Genomic DNA, 12,950 nt, shown 5'->3' with positions numbered 1-12,950 from the left:
TAGATGGAATAAAGTTAGTGAGTGGCCCAGGATTGCCTGAAATTTTGTTTGTCAGAGTGGCCAGGGAAAGTTAAGCAAAGAAGACAACCAAATGAAAAACAGAATCACATTATTATGGCTGAGACAAGATTCCATGCAGAGCTCTCTGTAGAACTGGGTTGGGTCATAACTTATGCCAGAGCTCTAGGCGGGGTTGACACCATCTCATGCCAAGCTCTCAGTTCTGGGCTAACGTCATCTCTGGTCCACTCTATGGAGTGGAAACTTTGGAGGAATGGCCAATGTGTTCTGCAGTGTAGGAAGAGGGAAATTGTGAACGTTCCTTTCTAAATTGTGGAGGAACTAACCACTGTAAATGTGCCTTGAACTATGGTGTTTAATTTGACCAGTCAGATCAATGACTTTCCCCTTGAATGAAATGCTGCTACGTATATGAGCGGAAAAACAAAACTGGTATAAGGAATAGATAGCTAGTGGGAAGCAGCCGCATAGCCCAGGGAGGTCAGCTCTGTGCTTTGTGACCACCTAGAGGGATGAGATAGGGAGGGTGGAAGGGAGGGAGATGCAAGAGGGAAGAGATATGGGGACATATGTATATGTATAACTGATTTACTTTGTTATAAAGCAGAAACTAACACACCATTGTAAAGCAATTATACTCAAATAAAGATGTTAAAAAAAAAAACTAGTATAAGGAGATGGAGAGACTGGGAGTCTTATTTTCCCAGCAATTAACTTTTCCTCAACCATGACCTTCCCTTTGAGTCTCCTAGACCTTGGGGATGATCGCAACCCCTTGGGTTGGGTGATGGCAACCCCATCTTCACTAGAACCTCTATAGTTAACTTTGATTTTTCCCACTCCGTCTATCCATCCCATGTATGCAGTCAGACATTTGATCTTGGACTTTTACTGACAAAATATCCTTGAATATAACCATTTCTTTTCACTCCCACTGCTACTGCTTTTGTCACTGCCTTAACTAGGGCTTTATCTTTAAGTCCTTTATATAAATATATAAATAAAATATACAAATAAATAAAATATAATATTAATTGTGATGATTTTAAAGTCTTTTCTTTTTTTTTTTTTGCGGTACGCGGGCCTCTCACTGGTGTGGCCTCACCCATTGCGGAGCACAGGCTCCGGACGCGCAGGCTGAGCGGCCATGGCTCACGGGCCCAGCCACTCCACGGCATGTGGGATCTTCCCGGACCGGGGCACGAACCCGTGTCCCCTGCATCGGCAGGCAGATTCTCAACCACTGCGCCACCAGGGAAGCCCTAAAGTCTTTTCTTGATAAAGACTTTTCCTGATAAAGATACACAATATCTTATATAAATATTTTTGTATTATCTGTTCCTTTCTTAGAATTTTAGTCATATGATTCTATCTCTTGGTATGTCTAGAACTTTTTGATTGAATGCTGACTATTTTATTTGGCTTTTTAAATTTTTCTCAGTGGAAATATTGTTTTGCTTCAAAATATTTTACTCTACCTGGAAGTAGCAAATCTTCAAATTACAATTTTTTAAATGCTTTCAAATATCAATACTATAGGTGTCACAAAATCTAGAAAAAGGACATTTGAAAATTAACTACTGCCAGATGTGTCTCTATAAAACTTTTTCCCCACTCTTGTAGCTATATATTCTTTAACTGCCTCCTCATATGACAGTTTATGTGTTTTAGAAATAAAATTTTAAGAAATAAACTTTGTAGTTTATAGACATAGATTTCTTTTAACATGGTTGATTAGAGTTTGCTTTTAGTTATTAATAGTTTAGAAAAGTTTATTTCAGCGTCACAATTTATTATTGATAATGTCACATTAATTTTCATTGTTAACTTTGAGAAAACCTCTATGGATTACTTCCTCATAAATATTTACTATTATAAATGCATTACTGATTTCAGTACTGCTATAGGATTGTGCATTACAGGAATTCTGATAAAATACTCATTCACACCATTCCATTACACACATTATTGATGGGGTATATTCTTTTATTTATTTATTTATTTATTTATTTGTGACTGTGTTGTGTCTTCGTTGCTGTGCGCAGGCTTTCTCTAGTTGCAGCGACTGGGGGATACTCTTTGTTGAGGTGTGCAGGCTTCTTATTGTGGTGGCTTCTCTTGTTGCAGAGCACGGGCTCTAGGCACGCAAGCTTCAGTAGTTGTGGCTCGCAGGCTCAGTAGTTGTGGCTCACGGGCTCTAGAGAGCAGGCTCCATCGTTGTGGCACACGGTCTTAGTTGCTCCACGGCATGTGGGATCTTCCCGGACCAGGGCTCGAACCCGTGTCCCCTGCATTGGCAGGTGGCTTCCTAACCACTGTGCCATCAGGGAAGCCCCTGGAGTATATTGTTTTTTGTTTTTTGTTTTTTTTTTTCGGTATGCTGGCCTCTCACTGTTGTGGCCTCTCCCCGTTGCGGGGCACAGGCTCCGGACATGCAGGGTCAGTGGCCATGGCTCACGGGCCTAGCCGCTACGTGGCATTTGGGATCTTCCCAGACCGAGGCACGAACCTCTGTCCCCTGCATCGGCAGGCAGACTCTCAACCACTGCACCACCAGGGAAGCCCTGGAGTATATTCTTGACAGAAGGAAATTTCCGTTTTGCCTAAGCATTGAAGAAAACTGAATCTTTGACTTATCTTTCACATGCCTGATGATTGAAATAATTTTCCACAGAATAACTTCTGGTTTTATACTTTTCAGTTCTTTTTTTCTTCTTCAAATGCACATGCTTTGAGAGCTGTGAAGTGCAAGACATGGCTATATTGTGAGGTGGTTTTTGTCCTTACGCTTCTGTGTCTTGTGCTAGTTAAGTCAGTAGATTAGTCAGTAAGAGTACTGGAAGTTATTCCTGTAATGGGATATTATATAGTCAATTACATATGGTGGTGTCTGAAAATCACATAATAGCCTCACTTAAAACATCTGCTTAGCCAGATTTCAAAAAAGCCTGTGACCAATCCAATATGATCCAACATAGCGGACTATGATAGAAGGAACATTGGCAAAGAAATAGATGCTGGTCTTACCTGATGGAAGTAAAAATATCTCACTTTTGACAATTTTGCAAAAACCTATAATTACATGAACTAATTTCTAGGGTTCTTCGTAGGACCTAAAAAGGAACCCATAGAGTTGTGGAACAACAATAGAAGCTACTGTGATGAGAAGCCCCGGCACCACAACAAAGAGTAGCCCCCGCTCGCCGCAACTAGAGAAAGCCTGCACGCAGCACTGAAGACCCAATGCAGCCAAAATAAAAATAAATAAATAAAAATAAATAAATTTATCTTTTAAAAAGTAATACTCAGGTTTGAGTCATGAGAAATTTGATGAGGAGAAATTAGCTAATGTTTTCAGAACTTTTAAAATATCAAACTCAGTCTGTAAGATTTTAGCATCATATACAGCATCGGTTACTTATTAGTGGTTTGGGAAGGCCAATTTAAAATTTTCTCATCTTACTGTATTGAAATTCATGGCCCTAATGTTTTCCACGTTGACTATATGAATGATGAAGAAAAGTCAATCATGTATTTCATTTCCAACTGGACAGAAAACAATATTTTAAAAAGTGTTTGGACTACTGACTTTTGATTTCTTGTAAGGCAAATGGATAGGTAATTTTTATTCCCTGATTAGGAGAAAAATGGTGGAAGAGGGCAGGGTTAAGAATTAAGATTTCAAGAGCATGAGAGGTAGATGGCCAACCAGAGTTCCTAAGGTTCGGTGCCTGTAACTGTTGCCGCCGCTTAAGCCTGCCAAAGCAGTGGTACGGCTGCTGCGCTCCTGTTTGCTACCTCTAGAAACATTCTTGCCAGTAGTGGCGGCAGCGGGACTCAATTACCCCCTTTTTCACTCTCTCCAGAAGCTCCAGATGGCGTCTTCCGTGGGCAACGTGGCCGACAGCACAGAACCAACGAAACGTATGCTTTCCTTCCAAGGGTTAGCTGAGTTGGCACATCGAGAATATCAGGCAGGAGATTTTGAGACAGCTGAGAGACACTGCATGCAGCTCTGGAGACAAGAGCCAGGCAATACTGGTGTACTTTTATTACTTTCATCTCTACACTTCCAGTGTCGAAGGCTGGACAGATCTGCCCACTTTAGTACTCTGGCAATTAAACAGAACCCTCTTCTGGCAGAAGCCTATTCAAATTTGGGGAATGTGTACAAGGAAAGAGGGCAGTTGCAGGAAGCAACTGAGCATTACCGGCATGCATTGCATCTCAAACCAGATTTCATCGATGGTTATATTAACCTGGCAGCCGCATTGGTAGGAGCAGGCGACATGGAAGGGGCAGTACAAGCTTATGTCTGTGCTCTTCAGTACAATCCTTATTTGTACTGTGTTCGCAGTGACCTGGGGAACCTGCTCAAAGCCCTGGGTGGCTTAGAAGAAGCCAAGGCATGTTATTTGAAAGCAATTGAGACGCAACCGAACTTTGCAGTAGCTTGGAGTAATCTTGGCTGTGTTTTCAATGCGCAAGGGGAGATTTGGCTTGCAATTCATCACTTTGAAAAGGCTGTCACCCTTGACCCCAATTTTCTGGATGCTTATATCAATTTAGGAAATGTCTTCAATGAGGCACGGATTTTTGACAGAGCTGTGGCAGCTTACCTTCGTGCCCTAAGCTTGAGTCCAAATCATGCAGTGGTACATGGCAACCTGGCTTGTGTATACTATGAGCAAGGCCTGATGGATCTGGCAATAGACACCTACAGGCGAGCTATTGAATTGCAACCACATTTCCCTGATGCTTACTGCAACCTAGGAAACGCTCTCAAAGAGAAGGGCAGTGTTGCTGAAGCAGAAGATTGTTATCATACAGCTCTCCGGCTGTGTCCCACCCATGCAGACTCTCTGAATAACCTAGCCAATATCAAAGGAGAACAGGGAAACAGTGAAGAGGCAGTTCGCTTGTATCGTAAAGCATTAGAGCTCTGCCCAGACTTTGCTGATGCCCATTCGAATTTAGCAAGTGTATTGAAGCAGCAGGGAAAACTGCACGAAGCTCTGATGCATTATAAGGAGGCTATTCGAATCAGTCCTACCTTTGCTGATGCCTACTGCAATATGGGAAACACCCTACGGGAGATGCAGGATGTTCAGGGAGCCTTGCAGTGTTATACTCGTGCCGTTCAGATCAGCCCTGCATTTGCGGATGCCCACAGCAATTTGGCTTCCATTCACCACGATTCAGGGAATATGCCAGAAGCAATTGCTTCTTATCGCACTGTGCTGAAGCTTCAACCTGACTTTCCTGACGCTTATTGTAATTTCTATAATTAGGCAACAGCCTATTCCTCATGTACCTTTGGTTTTTACAGATGGTTCTTCTTCAGGAGTGGCTACTGTAATCACTGACGACGGAACAAAACTCATTAAACAAACTTCCTTGACTTCAGCTCAACGTGTTGAACTGTATGCTGTCATTATGGCTTTTAAACATTTGCCTTCTATATCTTTTAATTTGTTTTCTGATAGTAAATATCTTATTAGCTTATTATTTCTTCTGGAGACTGCAACCAGAGGATATACTAATGACCCTGAATTATCATCCTCTTTTCGTTTGCTTCAACAGCTTATTCATTCCCACGATGGTCCTGTTGCAGCTCTGCATATCCGTGCTCATTCTAACTTGTCTGGTCCATTGTCTAAAATGAATGCGACTGCAGATGTTTTAACTCGATGTAAACGTGATCTTTATCCTGTGCATTTTCCTCCCAAAAATAAAGTTAAAGTTACTCTTCCTCCTCAATCTCTTTTCCCTAAAGCAGGACATATCCCAATTTACCGTCCTCCTCCTTTCCGTTCGTCATGCTGTCAAGAATGGCTAAGGTATTGCATTCATTATCTTCATACTGTTGATACTCATGGTCCATGTCCTGGACACCCTCATATTATGGTAAGTTATGATCAAACTGCTTCACAAGCAGCACAACAATCGCATGCTTTACACCATCAGTCGGCGGCTACATTACGCAAACAATTTTCCCTTCCTCGTGAAGCCGCCCGACAAATTGTTAAGCAATGCCCACAGTGCTTACCTCACCTTCCTGTTCCACATAATGGTGTTAATCCTCGTGGATTATTACCTAGTCATTTATGGCAAATGGATGTTACTCATATCCCGTCTTTTGGGAAATTACAGTTTGTTCATGTCACTATTGATACTTATTCTGGTTTCGTCTGTGCTACAGCACAGACCCGAGAAGCTACTAAACATGTTATCACTCATTTATTACACTGTTTTGCTTTCACGAACCTTCCCAAAATTATTAAAACAGATAATGGGCCCACTCACACTAGTGTTGCTTTTGCAACATTTTGTAATTCATTACAAATTACCAATATTACAGGCATTCCATATAACCCTCAAGGACAAGGTATTATACAACGTGCAAATAGATCTTTAAAGCTAACTATTGAAAAACTAAAAATGGGGGAATTATATAGAACAACACTACATAACCTTATAAATCATGCTCTGTGTATTTTAAATTTTCTCACTGTTGACAGGGGAAAGGTTGGTGGCTGAGCCAAGATTGGCCTTTCAATCTCTGGAGGTCCTCGGGAAAGATCCGCTAACCAGCACTTGGCGTGGTCCTGATCCTGTGTTGATTTGGGGACGTGGTCACGTGTGTATATTTCCCAGATCAGCTCCTGGACCTCTCTGGCTTCCTGAGCACTTGCTTAGTCAAGCAAATAGATGGCTCGCCACAGCTCACAACTAGTTCAGAAGATGAAGAAGCTCTGCATCTCTCCCGAAAATTTGACAGTGTTGATTCAGCAAAAGAAGAAGAAGAGAGCACTTGCCAGGACGACTCAAAGGAGTGATGTTCCAACTTGGGGACAAATTAAACAATTGGTTTCACGAGCTCAAGAGTTAGTGAAACAACAGAATAATCCTGTTACACCTGTGACTTTATTTTTGGCTATGTTGGCAACCATTTCATGTGTTCCCTCTGTTAATGCAGCAACTTACTGGGCCTATGTACCTGATCCTCCACTATTAAAACCCATATCTTGGTCTGAAGCAGAGTTTCCTGTATTTTACAATGATACTGTTTATGGGCCTCTTATTGGGAATATAAAACAAATCAATATGTCTGTAAATTATACTAACTGGTTTAGTACCTATCCTGTCCGTCTTAGCCCATTGAATCTGGAAACTGGATGTGTAAAGGCTATTAGTTATGAGCATACAGATGTTTATGAGGGAACGGATCAATCAATTAGTTTGTCAGGCTCTCCAGGCATCCTTCGTTTTACAGGAACCAACATTACTCTTACATGCCCGGCTACCAGCCGACGAGAGGATCTTAAGGATACCATCATTTGCTATAAAAATGGGCAACCTATTAATATTAGAGGTCGAATCTCATACGCCTCACCACTTAGGGATTCCGCTATTACTATAGCCAAGGTTACAGGTGAAGATTCAGGAAATTATTTGTGTATGAAGCTTTTACTTGGAGGACAAGGGATACTTATGGCTGGACATATGGTTACTATTCTTAAGAGAAAGTCAAAAAATCAATTTCCTCCTTTTATGACCATTAACTTTCCTGGATCCAATTTTGAATGTTGCAATGCATCTTGGAATAATAACCAAATATGGTGTACTATAGATTATACCAAGGGGTAAATTCTTATCTCTTCTATTCCCGTCATAGATAGGTTTATCGCATTTCAAAAGAACTGGGATATATGGAAACTAGCTCTAACTTATTCCAATACACCTGTTATAACTTGTGTTGCTCCTCCATATACACTTTTGATTGGTTCTATTAACATTGGTAATTCTTCCAAAGGAGGATATAATATTAGCTGTGTTCATTGTATTTTTACAGTTGTATGTTCCCTTCTGCAGGAACACAATCTGTGCTTATACTAAAGCAACCCATATATGTTATGGTGCCTGTACATCTGAGAGAACCTTGGTATGAAGATACTGGAGTACAGGCATGGGTGGAACTCTCTAAAGCCTTGCAGAGAAGGAGACGCTTTATTGGGTGGCTAATAGTAAGTTTACTTGCCTTGGCTGCTCTGTCTGCTACTGCGGCTACTGCCCGTCTTGCTCTTTCACAGAGTATTAATCATGCTCACTTTGCTAATCAATTATCTCAAAATACCAGTCTTGCTTTATCTTTACAAAGTCACATAGATTTACAGATGAATAACAAGTTAGATGACTTTAAAAACGCAATTTGGGGGATTGGAGATCAGATGGCAGCATTAAAATTGAGGATGCGTTTAGCTTGTCATGAAAAGTATACATGACTTGTGTTACTCCTTACAAGTACAATGACTGTATTTGGGAATGGGAAAAAGTAAAAATGCATCTGCTGAGTGTTTGGTCAGATAATATTAGTCTTGATCTTAAGAAATTAAATGCTGAAATTCAGGATATGCAAAATGCACATCTTGATGATATTTCGCAAGAAGATGTAATTAAAACTTTACTGGACCATTTAAAGTGGTTAAACCCTCAGTCGTGGATTACTGGAGGGTTGTCAGGATTTATTACCCTGGCCATAATTTGCCTATTATTGATAATAATCTTCTCATGTCTGTTTCGTATCCTCATGCAACAATATACTACTCTCGGCACTACGCTTCATCGAATTATTTTGCAGCAAAAATTAAAGAATAAAAAAGGGGGAACTGAAGGAAACAGTCAGCCTTGAGATCAGGCTACGGACATGCCAGGCATGCCGCCGCTGCTCGAAGGGACTGTCCCTACTTGTTCCCCTCCTTGTTCCATTCCATGGGAGATAAATCAGCAGGGCCCAGAAATCAGAAAGAATGTAAAATGAGACAAGCAAAGCTGTCTCCCCCCTGCACATGCAGGTTATTTTGGATGATTCTGGGCTTATGGGTTTTCTCCCAGGGAAGTTAACCTTGAGCCGAGACAGTCTATAGATAATGTAAACCACCATCTGGCAACCTTCCCTTTTCTAGTCTATATAATCTGCAACCGTAGCATAATAAAACTTACCTTGCAACCATCAGTTGTCTTGGTCCTTCTGACCCCATTCGTCGGTGCTACTTCAGTTCCTTACCCCGTCCCTTCTGACCCTGGGCGGTGAAATCCTCTTTCTCCGGCTGGTCCGCGGCACACATGAATATATGTTTTTGTCTTGCTGTACTGCACATATGCTGTCTAGTAACAGATATTTTGTCTGCTAGTAGTGTTGGTGATTATGTCTTTCCAAAGCGCTGAGGCAGTGCACCTATTCTGTAGTTGCAGCTGATGCCTGAATGTATCCTAGCTGACAAATTATTGATTAATAAGAACTGAATTTCTAAAGATTAGTACTGTTAACCAAAATCTGAGCAAGGAGTCTCAAATGTAATTCTTAGCCAGAATTACATGTTAATGAACCATTTAACAGTGTAAATCAAGGAACATCAGTGTAGGGATTTCTTTTCATTTATTTTTTACCTGTTTGAAATATCAGTTAAAGGTTGGCAGCTTGGTTGCAGACGAACGGTCGTTTGAAGTTCACCGAACTACTTAATGTGGAATAGGATAACAGACTTCCAACACCCTCAAGGCTGTGACCTTGCAGCCATTTTACACAGCACATCATGATCCTATAGGGATGAACCTTTCCCTGGCCCGAAAAGTAGCCGCTCTGTTGAAGCTTTGCTTATTGGAACAGGCTTTTGTTTCCAGGTTACATGTCTGTGGAAGACTTAATTCTGAATAGAGATATAGATATTACTGGAAACTAATTGTTTTTCTATTATACTCTGCTTTATCAAAAAAGTAAAACATTTAAATTGTGCTACAAAAATTCAGATGTTGTCTTGCGATCTTTAAACAATAAATGAATGATTTGCCCTTAAAAAAAAGAATTAAGCAGTTAAGCTGTTGGTCCCACATCAGACAAATCATCCTTATACCTCCTGTCAATATTGTTAACAGAGACTGTTATTTTATGAATCCTTATGATCCCGTGATTCTTTCTTTCACGTTTCAGGGCACAGCAGGTGAGAGAGTGGATTTGTTAAACTGGGTGGGTTTATCCTTCTTTTATGCGTTCATTCAATTTTATGTTCATTTACTTACTATACACATATGGCAATAGAAGCTGCTAAAGCAATCATTGCTATTCTGCAAAACAACAAGGCACAGAAGCACATGTCTTATTTCCAAGATTTCTCCCCCCAGGATTATTGTGATTAAAGCTACTTTCCCGCAATTTCCTGGAGAGGACAAGGGGCTACTCGCTGGAGGTTTTTTAATGACTTGGAGAAAGGCTCAAATATGCCCCCACTATGGTAATCCACCCCAGGGGCAAACCACACAAGAATATTATGAATTTATTTTATTTTTCTATCCTTGCAAAGGTAATACTCAGCTCATTAGAATATGAAAACTATACTGTCAAATTTCAGAATTACATGGATGAAGAAAATCACCAAAGTGGCATCATATCATGTGTGTTATAGTTGTATTGACTATATTAACTATGTTGTGTTAACAATGTATTGTATAACTCTATATTGAAAAGGCAAAATGCTGTACCTTATTTCAGAGAAAATAATTATGTTGGCAAACCCCAAATTGTACATTGTAGACGGGTCCTAGGAAAAGAAGATTTAATTCATAGTGGACAAGAGGTTAGCTTCTGTTTTCAGCCATGTGCTATTTCAAGAATTAAACATCATGAATAATACAGGATATAAGAGGAATAGTCTAAAGACGGAAAAGCACATTTTGATTAGGAAAGAGAATTTAAGGCTTAAGTCTTTATTTTTTTTTAAGGAAAACTGCCTTATTACTATGAGATAAGAAAATTGTTTCCTTCTTTTCTTCCTTGCTTTCTTCTTCTTCTTCTTCTTTTCTTTAACCTTTTTTGCTTTGGATATTTGGATATTTGACCTCTAAGCTGAGATGACTGGAAATGCCTCCTCTGGGCACTAAATGCTGACATCTCCTGATAAGAGGGAAGCTGCAAAGTAGAAGAATTGAAGGTCAGTATGTTGATATTGGTCTCCAGCACATTGATGTACATTTGTGTATTGGGGAAGGGGAGTGAAGCTTGAGAGTGGGCCAGTGGGAGGGGTAAATATTTTGTGATGCTGTCTACCTATGGGCTTATAAAGTTTACAGCTGCATTAGGAGGACAAGCATTACCATTCGCATGAAAAGTAGGGCAGACGTCAGTTGCAAAAGCTTCTAGCCATACACATAGGGAAATACATAAATGATACACCTTATTGCATTCACCCATTCACCCTCCCCTGTTCACGCTAATTGGAAATTTCTATCCATTTCAGAGAAGTAACACAACTATCAATCATTTTCCCTGGCAGGAATCTTCCAGGAGGAAGAAAATGGAACACACCTAGCAGCAGAGCTCACGCACTAGCCCATGTGTCTTAGATTTAATATCTGATCACTAGCTGGATTGAAGCCAAGAGGTGGTTCACAAAGTTGCTACATATTAGAATCACCTGGGGAACTCTGAGACCTCTCCGTGCCCAGGCTCCTCCCTAGACCTACTGAATCAAAATCTCTGGGGCTGAGACCTAGACACAAAAGTTTCTCTTAAAAGCTCTTTAGGGGAAGGGATATGGGAACAGATGTATATGTATAACTGATTCAGTTTGTTATAAAGCAGAAACTAATTAAAAAAATATTTAATACTAAAAAAAAAAAAAAAACTCTTTAGGTAATTCATACGAGCAGCAAAGCTTGAGAACCAGCCCAATAACGGGAACAAACGTATTTCACACAGATAAAGTGGGGCAATTCATATGTTAAAAAACATGAATATATATATATATTTCTTTTTTTCTCTTTATTCTGTTTGTGTTTCAAATAGGCTTTTTTTTTCCTTCTGCAAAAAGCGTTATTGTTTCCATTTGGTCCAAGGCTTGGGAGAGGGCTCCAGGGCGGTTACAAAGCTGCCTAGTGGCTGCAGAGCTGGGCTTCAGGCAGAAACTCTGACGCCAGAGGGGCTCGTCAGAGGCCGCTGGACGTCAGAGACTCCTGTTTGTGCTCGAGCGTGAGCCTTTCGAAAAGATACTCGCCCAGCACAGCCTGCGGACCAGCCAGCCTGCGGAGGTTGGTCAGGTGGTTGCCCATCTTCTTGATGAGTTTCAGCTGCTCCTCCAGGAAGCGGCTCTCCAGGAAGTCACAGAGGTGGGAGTCTGCGCGGGCAGGACCCAGGGCGCGCAGATCCGATAGTGCCTGGTTCAGGTTCTTCTCCCTAAGAATGGCGGCTTGCACAGTGTCCTGGGTTTTACCCCACTCATCTTGAGAAGGCTTCCGCGCATCCTGGAAGAGGGCGCGGCCGCAGCACTTGTTTTGCATTTTCAAGAGTCGCTGGGCGCCCTCACACTTCTCTTCAGCCAGTTGGCAAAAAATGCGGCCCCCATTGTCCAGAGTCCCACTGTTGCTGTGGAAATAGAAGCTTAGAGAGAGGTAAGTGTCCACAGATGCATGTTGAACAGGCGGTGGATGGCGGCCTCCACCTCGATGGAATAATTCTGACGAACGTGGGAACTCGTGGTTGATCAGTGATAAGGAGCTAAGCTCCAAAAACGGTGTTGGCCTGTCCTGGAGGCTGAGGATAGCTGAGTGGCTGATTCCAAAGGTTGCGACAGGAAGAAATGTTGGAGGGTGGTCGGGGGCTGGAGCAAGGAGCGTCCCTGGGTCTGTTCATTCCAAACACTGTTGAAGCAAAAGACAGATCTGCAGGACTGCCGAGTGCACTGCCTCAAATAGGCTTTGATATAAATGAACAAGAAGTCCAAGCAAGGACAAAACTTACCCTTCCCCCCACCAAAATAGCTGGTGATACTAGAATCTAGATCTGGGAAGGGATTCTTCCATTACTTTAACATTCCAAGCCACTAGAGCAGTGGTTCTCAAAGTATGGTCACCTTGTAAGCAAGCAGTACCCTATG

The 12,950-nt window shown here is 41.3% G+C and overlaps 1 pseudogene across 1 annotated transcript in view; it reads right to left on the bottom strand.

Annotated features, from left to right (window-relative positions):
* Positions 1 to 12,003: 12,003 nt before the first annotated feature.
* LOC307055635 (ferritin light chain-like) overlaps positions 12,004 to 12,950 on the bottom strand; it is a 40,144-nt pseudogene continuing 39,197 nt past the window's right edge. The window contains exon 2 of the transcript in view: positions 12,004 to 12,530. The product of the transcript in view is annotated as a ferritin light chain-like (transcript). The remainder of the gene's footprint in view (positions 12,531 to 12,950) is intronic.

The sequence above is a fragment of the Hyperoodon ampullatus genome (assembly GCF_949752795.1).
Source record: "Hyperoodon ampullatus genome assembly, chromosome: 7".
In the NCBI taxonomy this organism is placed as follows: Eukaryota; Metazoa; Chordata; class Mammalia; order Artiodactyla; family Ziphiidae; genus Hyperoodon; species Hyperoodon ampullatus.
The sequence above is the reverse complement of the archived record's forward strand: the minus strand, read 5'-3'. Positions and strand labels throughout refer to the sequence as shown.